General features: G+C 32.8%; 1 protein-coding gene and 1 non-coding gene across 5 annotated transcripts in view; both read right to left on the reverse strand.

Moving 5' to 3' along the window:
- CDH12 (cadherin 12) overlaps window positions 1-13,329 on the reverse strand; it is a 947,374-nt gene that overhangs the window by 482,713 nt on the left and 451,332 nt on the right. The gene's annotated exons all lie outside the window — the stretch shown is intronic.
- On the reverse strand, window positions 4,086-4,192 carry LOC142874160 (U6 spliceosomal RNA). Its single transcript, XR_012921984.1, has one exon. It is a non-coding gene; the product is annotated as a U6 spliceosomal RNA (small nuclear RNA).

The following is a 13,329-nucleotide window of genomic DNA, read 5'->3' on the forward strand; positions in this document are numbered from 1 at the left end:
GTTATGGGGAAAAGTCATCTGTTCTTCAAGAGTGTCATATATGACCAATTGTTATAATTTCATTTTTTAAGATAAAAAAGATAGTATTAAATGTGAAAAAGAGCTTGTGCCTTCCATGCATCTTGGGAGAATATTAAAGAAGGTGATTTAATTTAATAGCTGTAGAATCCAGACAGAGTTGTTAAAACATTAAAAATAAAGATAAGAAGAAATTTTAGCAAACAATGAATTTATAATATAAACATACATTTTAGTCAATAATATAATTAGAATTTGTAATGTGTTATTTAAACTTCATTGAGCTAGAGTATTCATACTCTTAGAAAATATTTAAAACCCTAGACCTAAAAATTGATCAGAGGAGAAAGGGCTAGAACAAGATGACAGAGTAGGACTCTTCAGTAATAGTCTTCCCACAGAAACATTGATTTGAACAACTATCCACATGCAAGAATACCTTTACAATAGCTAAGGAAACCAGGTTAGAGATCACAGTAGCTGGCTGTAGCACAATAATCAGAAAAGATGCATTGAAGATGGTAGGAGGAGTAGTTTTACATTACCTGTGTCACCTCTCCCAACCCCAGGAAATACAGCACAGAGAATGATACTCTATGCTTGGGGAAAAGAGAGGGAAGTGAGTGTAAAACTTTACCTTGGAACTCAACATGGCCTGCCACAGTAAAACCCAGCACTGAGTAGACCACCTGGCTCCATAGTTTAAGCCAGTGGCCACAGACTGAAACTCTAGATGTGCCCTGGCATCAAGTAGGACCACACAGCCCCAGGCTTTTTGGCAGACTTGATTGTTGACCCACATCACTGACAACCTTTAGAGGCTTTGAGTTCTTGATAGTTCTCAATGGCATGAAGCCATCAGCTTCCTCTGGGTTTCTGGTAATGTCATATCAGCCGGTGGGCCCCAGGGTTTTGGCATGGTCCAGCACTACAACTGCCATGGTAAGCTCTGCTGTTCAGGCAGCACTCACGTTGACTACCTCTGTCCCAGGCTTCTGACACACCCCAGTTCCATGCCTGCCACAAGGCTTTCACAGACAAAGCCTGTCTGCAAAGACTGGAAAAAATAGTTCCTTATTCAAATGCGCAGACATCCAGTCATAACACAAGGATCGAAGTCAATTAAGGAAGCACTGGCATCACCAAATGAACTAAATAAGATATCAGTGACTGACCCTAAAAAGGGAGATGTATGAACTGCCTGATAAAGAATTTGAAAACTATTTTAAGGAATCTCAGCAACTTCAAGAAGATGCAAAGAAACAATTAAATGAAATGAGAAAAACAATAAGTGACCACAATAGGAAATGTAATAGATTCAAATAACAATCAAGCATAAAGTCAAACAGACATCCTGGAGATGAGAAATACAATCAACAACATGCAAGAGATCATCAACAGCAGAACTGATCCAACAGAAGAATTTGTGAGATCAAAAACAGTTTACTTGAAACGATACACTCAGAGGAGAAAAAACAATAAAGAATGAAAAAGATTGAAGAAAGCTTATAGGATTTATGAGACAGCAACAATAGAGCAAATGACCAAGTCAAGGAGTCATTAAAACTGATACCATAGAAAAACAGATCATAAGAGACTATTATGAACAATTAGACACCAACAAATTGGATAACCTAAAAGAAAGGGATAAATTCTTTGACAGACACAACCTACCAAGACTGAATTCTGAAATAGAAATTCTTAATAGACCAATAATGAGTAGAGATCGAATTAGTTTCCCAACAGCCAGATGTGGTGGCTCATGCCAATAGTCCCAAAATTCAGATTTGATAGAGTCAGGTGTTTGCTATTGTGTATAATACTGCAGAAAAATGGACATCAATTCAAGTCTAAATCACTAAAGCACTTTTTGGAAATAAATCTGCAGTATATGTTAAAATTACATATTCACACTCTTTGACCAAGAAATACTACATTTAGTAATGTAACCTATAGAAAAAAAGCACCAAATGCTTGTGGGCATGTGTACAAATATATTTAATATAGTGTTATTTTAATGGTAAGAACATGTAAATTAATCACTGAATGGCTAGAGTTTGAACAAATACATGTTCTATCTACATCTGAAGCTAGTAAAAATAAATTTGATATTTACTACATTGACAATAACTAAATACTAAATACTAGTCTGGAAGGATGAACAAAATATTAAGAAAAAATAAGTTGCTGAGTATTATAAGCTACATAAAATTTACTAAAATCATACAAGGATCTATATGTATATTTCTATAAAGAGATAGAGGATGGATACTAGCAAGTTAATACTTTTTGTTAAGGTACTGGCAAATAAGAGAAACATTAGAGAAGTCAATTAATAATTGTGTCTTATTAATAAAAATTTGGACCATTTCTATAGTTATAGCAAACACATAAATTTTGTTATTTTAAAATATCACATAGGTACTACAGTAATAGGGTATAGGGCAGATGGGAGGGGCGAGGGGGGCGGGTATGTACATACATAACAAGTGAGATGTGCACCATCTGGGGGAAGGTCATGCTGGAAACTCAGACTTGTGGGGGGAGGGGGGAAAGGGCATTTATTGAAACCTTAAAATCTGTACCCCCATAATATGCCGAAATAAAAAAATAAAATAAAATAAAAAATATCACAAAACATTTTTAATGGAAATCTAATTATTCTGGAATTGACTAATTCTGTAGGAACACATTAATGGACCTAAGTTTATGATAGCTATAGGAGAAAAAGAGTGCTTACAGGGATTAAAAAAAAAACCACAGAGATATATATCTTTGTAAAAATGTGCTGGGAAAATTATAACATCTTTTGTTGTTCAGTAACACAAGCCAACTAACAAATGAAGTGTTTTTTATAGTGGTAGCAAAATGTCAAACTAATAACTTACAAGACTACAAGGCACATGAACTAATTTGCTAATTTATCTTAGATGATCTGTCATAGAGGAAATACAGAAACTAGAAACCTATTCTAAAATATATCCCTTAATATACATCTCCAGTTACTAAAGAGGGAAGTGAGGGTATCACTTGGGATGGTATTTTGTTATAATTTTCTCTGTAAGTCATGAATATTAAAGTAAATATTTTTAGATGTAATGATTTTCAATTTGTGATGGGTACTTACCAAATTAAAGAGAAGTTTATTTTGTAATTTACCACTATCTTCCATAACTAATTAAGCTCCAAAGTAGAAAAACAGTAATGAGATTCTAAAGATGACATATTTCTAAACAAACAGTTGGGTGGACGTTAGTTTGTCCTAATTAATTTGCTTTCCATGTTTTCAAATACACATGCTATTTATATTAGAGAAATTGAATTTTTGTTAATAGAGGAAATAAAATGGTGCTAATCTGCTTGAAGAGTAAAGTTGGTTTTGGTTTAAGAGCTTATAAATGATTTCAGTAAACCTTTCTAAGAAATAAAGTTTTGCAGCTTTGTTCAATAGACAATTAAATATTGAAGACAATGCAGTAGAAAGCTTCACTCCTGTGTATGGCAACATTAAAGCTTGAACACAGAGGGAACAAGCAGCTTTATGAAAGCATACAAAATGGCATGCTCCTTTTTAAAAGGAAATAGTTATTATAAATATTTCTATTTCAGTTTTAAAGTGAGTATACATATGTGTGTGTAAATAAGTTGAATGACTGTGTACCGTTAATTATGCAAAGGCTTAAAAAGAAGATATGTATTTATGCTAATATATGATTAGAGTACAATCACAATTCATTACGGACATTCCTGCTACACTCCCAGATTTGATCTAAGTTAATTAATAACATATATGGCAAAAAGTACTGTCCTACTATCTTTAAGCTACTTCTAAACAGGATTTAAGACACATAAATAGTATTTGCATTCATAATTTATCTTCAAGTACATTAAATGAGATTAAAATATTTTCCAAACATCATTTTAGATGACTGGATTGATATGGAAGAAGAGGAAAGATTTTAGAGTGGATAGAACAGACTGTTGATTTTAAGTCAAATCATTTAACCTTGCAATTCCTGTTGCTTATTTTCAAATTTTGAAATATTTCTTTTATCCAAATATCGATGGGAGGGTTTTTTTTTCTTATTTTATTTAGTGCCATCCTTGCACAGGGACCATGCTAATCTTCTCTGTATCGTTCCAATTTTAGTATATGTGCTTCTGAAGCGAGCACAACGGGAGGTGTTGATTTAACATTTTTAGAAATCTCATTATAAATTTTTAACATTAATGAATTAGAATTAGTACCTTAAGATGAGTTATTTTAGATAGTAACTTAATCTAATTTTTATATTATAAGATTTATAGTTCTAAATGCTAGTTACTGCATGTAATAGCATTCTGTTTTTGTCAATAGAATATTCAAATAAATTTAATTCTTCTATCCAGTCCTTAATGTATCCCATTTTGTGGGAATATATATACCTTCTGGTAAATATATACATATATACTGTAAAATATACATATATGAAATATTTAGGAAATTATATATATATGAAATATATATGTATTGCCCACTCTTTCTTTTTACTCAGTAGTATGTGTTTACATACATATGTATACATATACACATAAATATATACATAAACACATATGTGTATATATATTATGTTTTTTCTTACCTTTTTAATAAATACTATTTATTTTTTATCCATGTTCTATATACACATCTAAGGGCACCTCTAATATGCTGTTCCATAGTATTTTATAATAGTCCATAAAGTATGGCTACCACATTTTGTCTGTCTACTCTCTTCCAATGATGAATTCTGTATCTGGAAACTTTGAATAATTTTGAAATGATTTCCATCCCCAAATATTAGCCTGAATTCCATAGAGATTACAAAGTTTTTTTTAAAAATACATATAAAACTAGTATTCTCTAATGAATAGAACTTCCTTTAAGTGTTCACTGTTCTCATCCATGCCACTTGAGGGCTATACTAGTGATGACAGAGAGATTTAAGTACCTCTTAGCTGCCAAGATATTGACTAAAGGACTTAGGGAATGCTATGAGATGGAATGAAACAGGAAGCAATTAATGTAGTGAAAATAATATTGGTAAGGTTTTTGATATTCTGAGATTTCATTCATGTTTCTCCAATAGATCAATGCACAATCTTTGGCAGATAAACAAAGAGGTATTTGTTTCATACTTCTGCTAACCCTCTATAATTTACATTTTATTTATTGGAAATACAAATTAATAATTTTTTACTCATTCACCTATGAGTTCAGCAATAGCAGGTGTGATGGTATACTATGATCTAGACACTGTTTCTGAAGATAGGGATATAACAGGGAATAAAATATAAACTTGAAGTAGGGCGGTCAGGAAAAGATTCATTTTAAAATGTGAGATTTAAACTTCTAGCCTACAGAACTGTGAGAAAATACATTTCTGTTGTTCAAACCATCCAGTGTGTGGTATTATGTTATGGCAGCCCTAGGAAACAATAAACCTTGTTGAGTTTGAAAGGTTAAAAAAAAAAATTATGAGCTTTAAACAAAGACCTAAAGGAGATGAGCAATTGAACCATACTTGTAACTGAGACAAGAACATTTAGGGAAATAAAGAGGAAGTGCAAACCCCAGAAGAGGGAACATGACTGAGATGTTTTCTGTAAAGTAAGGAAGCCAATGTAGTTGGAGTAAGTTGATAAAGAGAGGAAAAATAAGAGATGGGGTTAGAGGTGAAATGGTTTACCTAGGGCCATGTAGTCTACTGGAAAGACCTTGGCTTTCTCTCTGAGTAAGATGTGGACCCAATGAATGGTTTGTTGCAAAGAAGAGGTAAGATCTAATAATAAGAATTTTTTGGGTACTCAGGTTACTTGTGGACAAAGGTGTAAAAATTATGAAATTCTGCTGCAAAAGAATTAGAATATTATTATTTAAATCATTATGTAAAAAGTAGCATCCTGTAATGCAAACAACTTCTTTTAAAAATGGGAGATATTTTTGTGAAGTCTGACACTAATTGACTCTGAATTAGAATAAGTAAAAAAAAAAATCTCTTAAACCTCAGCCTTCTATTGGCTGAGAGAGATTGCAAGGTGTGATTTCTAATGTTTCCTCCAGGTCTAAATTTTTATGATTTTGTGCTCTGGGTCGACCCCTTATACCTTATTCCAGTTGTTGGTCAGATAAATTGGTAGTTGTATTTTAGTTACTTAGTCAAATTGTCTTTTGTTGTTTGGAAGAAAGGCATTTTTCTTTCATTCTTTCTTTTTTTTTTGACACTGGATTAAACATGTGGTTTAGTGATATAAGATGGTATAGTATTTTTAGAAGTTCCTTTTATTTCTTCATCCTCTTCCTTTGCAGAGTCACACACTCTTCAGAAAATTAAATCCTAAGCAAATTAACTAAAAGCTTATAGGAGACTTTCACTGAAGTGCATAGATACTAAGGATGGTAATAGAGTGAGAGGTTATAATCCCACATTTTAAAATGCATATATATTCATTTAAGCAAAGGTAGATGAAATTCCTTCTTTTATAAGTCACAACAGTAGTAGGAGTGTATAAAGAACTGGAGGAAATGACATTTTGATGAAAATGAAGTTACTATGCACAAAAATAGCATGTCTGAAAGGCACATCTATTTGCATTAAAGATGTGGACAGCCAGAATCCACAAAGTAAAAGTGTGGGTGCCATTGGGTCTGTGGTATGCACTTTGGCTACCTAAAAGCTACAGCTATGACAACAACATTTATTAAGAACCCACAATATGTATGCACTGGTTCCTCTCCTCTTGGTAAAACGTACAGCTGGTTCCTCTTGATTTTTTAAAATGACTGTCTAATATTAGCCTGGAAAAGTAGAGGTTTCTTCCATCCATGGTCCCAACTTATATTTCCCTTCAAATCCATACCTTCCAAAGGTCAAAATTATGAACTACTTTGAGAATTCGCTACCAGTTTATTATAGCTGTCATTTTGAAATAACTGATTGCCAGCCCTCCCTTATTCCAGTTATCAACTGAAAAACGTGAATGACAACAGTTTTGAAGGTATACATTTTTAACTTTCTGCACCAAAGCTCAATTCTCAGTATAAACATATTTCATTATAATACTATGAAGTGTTATGAAACATTTTTCAAATGCAGGAATGCTGCCATCAGGAAACTGATTTTTAGATTTAGTATGCATAATGCTGTTTCCATACAGAATCCATAATGGTCATGAACAAAATCCATTCATCTCTTATAAATTTAGTCTGTCTTGATGTAAAGTAGAAAACCAATAGTTTCCTTGACTTTATCAATTTTCCCTCAAAAGTTAAAAGTATTATCCCAGAATATATAATTAAGATTAGAATATGAATACCTTTAATTAAATAATATTTATATAGTTCCTTTTATATGTACCAAGCATAAAATAGATTAATATTTTGCATAGGAATAGGGTATTTTTGATATTGTTTTGGTCATAAAATGATACAATTCATTTCATCTACAATAGCAGATAGACAAATTTAAATATTTTTTTTGATTTTATAAAACTTGCGTTTTATTTCAGAGACTAAGTTCAACAGTATATCTTTATTGAACAAGATTTTCTATCAAGGAATATTTAAATTCTACTCATGCTTAATGAAAACCTATTAGGCAGATGCTAGAATATTGTGACTATTATGACATGTAAAATGATTTCCTTGTCCTAAAATGATTTTCTACCGAAAGAAAAAAAAAATCATTAATCCATTCATTCACTAAATAGTTTTCAAGAGCACATTATGTACCTGGAACAGGTAATGATGCCATGTGCAAAACTGTTGTAGCTTTCAGAAATGACAAGGATATTAAGAAACATTTACAGTCATCAAGTACATAGTATGAACTTATAAACAAAAATGACTAAAGCACAAGAAAGTGTCATTTTTGATCACCAAATGATAAAAAATCTTGCATTCTACAAAATAGTGAAACAAAATATACGGCAAAATTCCAGTGAAACATAAAGATTTGGATTGTAGCACCAATTTTATAATAATAGTATTTAGTAACTACTTAATTAAACATGGTTCATTCACTTTTTAAAGGCATGTAGGTGAAAAAATAATTCATTTCCAAATATTTGAATGCTGAAAATAAAAAAACAAATGAGTTTTAGATGTTACAGATAAAGATTATGATTAAATTTCTAAAAAGGAAAGAAAATTTAGACAGAGTCAAAGAAATAAAAATGGATACAGGAAAGATTTAAAAAATGTAAGAAACAAATGTACCATATACTATGGAGAATGAACTATCCAGTCTACACACACACACACACACACGCGCGCACATATGCATGCGTACACACACATGCACGCACATAGGCATGGACATAGGCAAATTAGTACATGTGTAAAGAAATTAGAAAAAAACATTCACATCAGTGATTGTGTAAATGGAATTTATATAAGTTGGTAATCAAACATATGCAGGGTATGAGAAAGTGTCATCAAAAACTATTCCAGGAGAGTTATCCTGGGATTCTGTGAGAATGTGTAGTTAGTGAAAATTCAGTAGACATTTTTTCTAGGAAGAGGGTATTGAATTTTGTATTAGATGTGTTGAATTTAAACTGCTTGCAGGGACTCCAGATGGAGATGTTAAGAAAACAGTTTGGAATGCAATTCCTAATTTTAGGAGAGTCTAAAAAGTTTGAAATTATCAATATAGACATTCAATTCATTGGAACATATAAAATTCTAAAAAGAATGAGGATAGTTTATGAAAGAATAACAATGTTAACATAGGTTTCTCAACAACATGTCTATTCAGAGAAAAAGAGTCAATTTGGAAATTAGAATAAAATGACCATTTTTTTAACTAGTATATAAAAGAAGAAATCTTTAAAAATAAGAAATTATCATCAATGTTAAGTGCTTTAGGAATGTGAAATCACTTTAAGTAAAGGCCACATAAACACATGCAAAAAGATTTCTCAGTTAAGAGACTGTTGACAATCTTCAGAGAATCATTTTAATTATTAGAGTGAGAGCTAACCAAGATCATAAATATTGAGATCTGAACGTGGTTGAGGAATTGAAGACAGGAGGTGTTTACTGGTTTAGCCAATATTTGTCTAAAAAAGGAAAGAGGAGCAAGAAAGAGAACTAGAAGAAAAAAATGGGTACAAATATTTTAAGGAAAGATATTTTAAATTACAAACAAGAAGATAGTATGTTTGATTTAAATGTCAAATTGTTATGACAGTAAGACATCTCACTGAGAAAGGAACACTTTAAATGTGTAAAAAAATAGTTTACAAGGACTCCTCGAAGTGATTTAAGAAGGAAAAAGTATGTTTGACTTTATCTATACAATAAAAAAATCTGATTGTTTTAGTATAAAAAGTCAATTCACTAAGAGCATGTCAGATAATTAATAGTTTATTGGTTATGTTTAAATTAAATAACTATTTTATTCATATTATTTTGATGATATTACAAAGCTATAGCCCCACATGAGCATTATTCATAATGTCAATGTAACATTTTATTTTAAAATCTTAAAAATTATAATGCACACATTGACTGGAAATAGGGCATATTTCTATTTGAGAAATGATGGCTAGAAAATTAGAGGAAGAAATGTGATTAGAAATATAATATAAAGATAAGTTTTTGATTACTGATATCACAGTTTCTATATTTTAAAGTCATTAGTTAACAAAAATAAAGGCCAGTATTAGTTCACAAAAGAAATCAAATATTATCATCACTAACATCCTCATTATCAAATACTCTTAGAACCATGGGTATTTTGAAGGGATTTCTGCCACCGAAGTCAGTTCATGATTGATTATCTTATAAACATATAATATTTGAAGAAAGAAAATATTTCATCTATGTTAAACCATATTATATGAAAACTCAAATCTGAGAGAAGTCTGCTACCTTATCAAAGCCTGAGAGAAAATTGGCAACATTGCTGAGTCTCCTGCATCAGATCAGGAATCATTCTAACACACCACATTGATGACATAAGATTCATGAACTAATGTATGTTAGGACTGCCTTATTCCTTAAATAAATTTCACATTTTTCCAAAACGAATCATACTGAACATTTTATAACAACCCCCAAAATATTCAAACTACTAATTCTTTCCAGTAGTAAAGATTCGAGTCATAGATTAGAATTATTTGATAAAAGTTCTATGTCAGGTCATATACTACCCAGCATATTGACAAGCTAATTTCTTAAATAATTTATGAGTATGCTAGGTAAGGTGGCCATGTGATTTAATATGCAAACCAGGACAGGTTGAAGAGTTAGTGGGACACTATCAATAATTGTATGGGAACAATAGGCATGAACTAGGGCTGTCCTTGGCAACTACTACATATGGTTTATACTGGCTATAGGTTACATTCATTTGACTATATTTGTCTATTTTAGTAGACATGAGAGAGCATAGAGTTCTTTACATTAATTCTTCCCACAAACATTTAACTGCCCAGTGTTGTTTAGAAGAACAATCTTTCACAACCCCTATTTATGAGAGAAAAGAGGCATGCATATGTGTGTGTGTTTGCATGTGCATGCAACCACACTGGCTTTTTCATTTGATTATTAGTAGGAGATATCTTTCTTGTTATGCACTCTCAAGTCCAACTTCAAAGTCATACATGTATATATTATTTACTTGGCACGAATCCACTACTATTAACTAATGAAACGTGAAATGAAAAAAGGCACAAAAGGGCTAAATTGGAAGCAGCAAATTCTGTTGATGGCATTCAGCATTCAAATGCATATGTAGGAGACATGAAGGTGAAGAAATAAACTTCCTTGTATCTTTTCCTGTGTTTATAAATGATAGGATGTGAATAATCACTAACTGCTCTCATTCAAATGTACAAGTTACCCTTGGGCATCAATTACAACCTAACTGAGGACGTAAGCAATAGCTAAAAGCTGACAAATGTATGTGTAGAAAGTCTACTAAAACATAATCACTTTCCCATCAAAGAAGGAGCAAGGATACCATAACCAGGCAATTGGGACACCTTGTCAGTTATGCATAAATTGGGCAATAAAGAAAATAGCTTGACATAAGGGATGCCACATCCTGAAAGAGCTGCTAAGGGAATGGAATCTTGATTTCAATTTGGACTTGCCTGCTGTAAACCTTCAACTCAAGGTACACAGCAGAATCAATTTGTAAATATTCAAATCACTGAACAAGAAAAAGATTGCTAAAAATCTGCTTATCCTGTAAACAAAATGATTGCTTTTTAGTTTTAATCAGAATCTTAAAAATATATTCTTCGAAATATATCTACAACATGTGAAAAACATGAAAGGTATTTTGGATTTGTTATTTCTAAAGGTCCCCAAATAGAAATTTCCACCCATTCTTTGTTCCTGAGCTATAGTTCCAAATATCTTCCTTATCAGCAGGAGATCTTGGTCTTATTCATCCACTATTCCCTCCAATGTCCTATTCTAAAACTGAATGTGTTACTTTTCATCACTTTTCCTGTTACTGTTTCCTATTTCGATAATGAAGCCTCAATTTAGATACTTAGGTATTATTGTCATAGGTTGAGTTCTCTGAAAGCAGATACTTAACATGGTGTTTGGAGTGCCAATTTTTTTTAAAGGATTCTCTTCTGTTAAGCGAAGGGAAAGCAGCAGGATTGGGCAGGGGGAGCAGCTGAAGTGCTTTGCTGGCTGGATGAAGCCTCAGACAATGTTCTGGAGCTAGCATGGTCCATCAAACGAGCCATGGTGGCCTTGAAATGTCTGGGCCTTTCTATCTCCTCTTCAATCAGTCACTGGATCCAGGGCACTCTGGGGAAGGGCATAATCTTGGGAGAGCTGAGAGCCCTGAGGAAACTCGCAGCTACAGGCATCCGCCAGCCACACTGGCTGTCTCCACAGCAGAGCCGCAAGTCCTCTGGGGGTTCATCTTTCCATCTACCTTGTGCTGCATCCCACTTTCACATCCAAGTACTCTCTCCCTAGGTCCAATTAAAGCTGACTCTGAATTTTGTCTGTATGCTACCTCCTTCATAGTTTTGCTGTGACTGTCTTCATTTAGGTTCTCTTTTCTTCTTTCTTGGTATTTGTGCCCACTGCCTTGTCCACTTTCATGCTAGAGCAGCCCGAATGGACTTCTGTCATGCACTGCTTAAATTACATAGCAACTTCCACCTGCCTTCTACATAAAGGTCACGCTGGCTTTGACCAACCTCTTCAAACACCTGTTCATCTACACTCAGACCAACTGAACTGCTATAATTCTCTCTGCCTGCCATGCTCTTTAATGTCTTTATACTTCTGTTCATGCTCTTTCTTCTGGTACAAATGCTTGCTTTTGACCTCCTCATGTCAGCCTGGTAAGTATTCACACTCCTATAAGAACCTTTCTGTCCACCAGCCACAGTTTATAATATTCATTGAATCAGCACCACCACAGGAAAAAAAAAAAAAAAACTTCAACACATGTCAGTTTGTATCTTTATTTGTCTTAGTGTAACAAGGGAATGCACAATTTCTAGTGAAATGCCTGGTACAAATAGACACTGAGCATATGCTTAGCCTCTGGTCTAAGGGAAAAAAAATAGAGAGAGAGGGAAGGAGGGAGGCAAGGAGGGAGAGGAGATGGATAAACAAAGAATCAGCTGGTTAAAAATGAGTTATTTTAGTCACATAAGGATTTTTAAATAACCTACTTGCTATAAAGAAGTCTGTGTAACATCAAGGAAGTTACTGTACTTCTCTGAGCTTTTTTTAAACCTAATATGCAAAATGTAGTTAATGATACATCATAGAAATTAAATAAGGATGCAAATACTTCCAGTTTCTGGCACACATGTGCTCAACAAATTATTAATATAATTATTACAACTCTGAGTTCTGGGGTCAGATGAGTAAGATTTCTGTCTTTGTTACCTTTAAGCACAGTTAAGTAACTTGTTTTTAAAGTTATGAGGAAGGTTGGTGCGAAAATCAAGTAGTACCTCAGTGATGCTTAAGACATTGTGGTAAATATTAGGAATAAAATGGTGAGAAAAAAATAAATGTACAATGCCTCTGCACTAAACATCTTACAGTTTTAAATGTTTAGCCACTTTTAAAAATTTTTATGGGGAAACATCATTCTTCAATGTAGACTTTCCATGAGTGTTTTAAGATGCTCTTTTCATCCAAACATATATTTAGTTATATGCTGGTATGAAAATTATTTCTGAGTAAAACTAAGTTGCTGTATAGAGTACGTCTGGAATCCTTGGTGACAGCTCTGTGGGGTAAAGCCGATTCAAAACAATTTTCTGGAGAGAAATTTGAGTTCTGAATGTGGA

Source organism: Microcebus murinus, chromosome 11 (genome assembly GCF_040939455.1).
Source record: "Microcebus murinus isolate Inina chromosome 11, M.murinus_Inina_mat1.0, whole genome shotgun sequence".
In the NCBI taxonomy this organism is placed as follows: Eukaryota; Metazoa; Chordata; class Mammalia; order Primates; family Cheirogaleidae; genus Microcebus; species Microcebus murinus.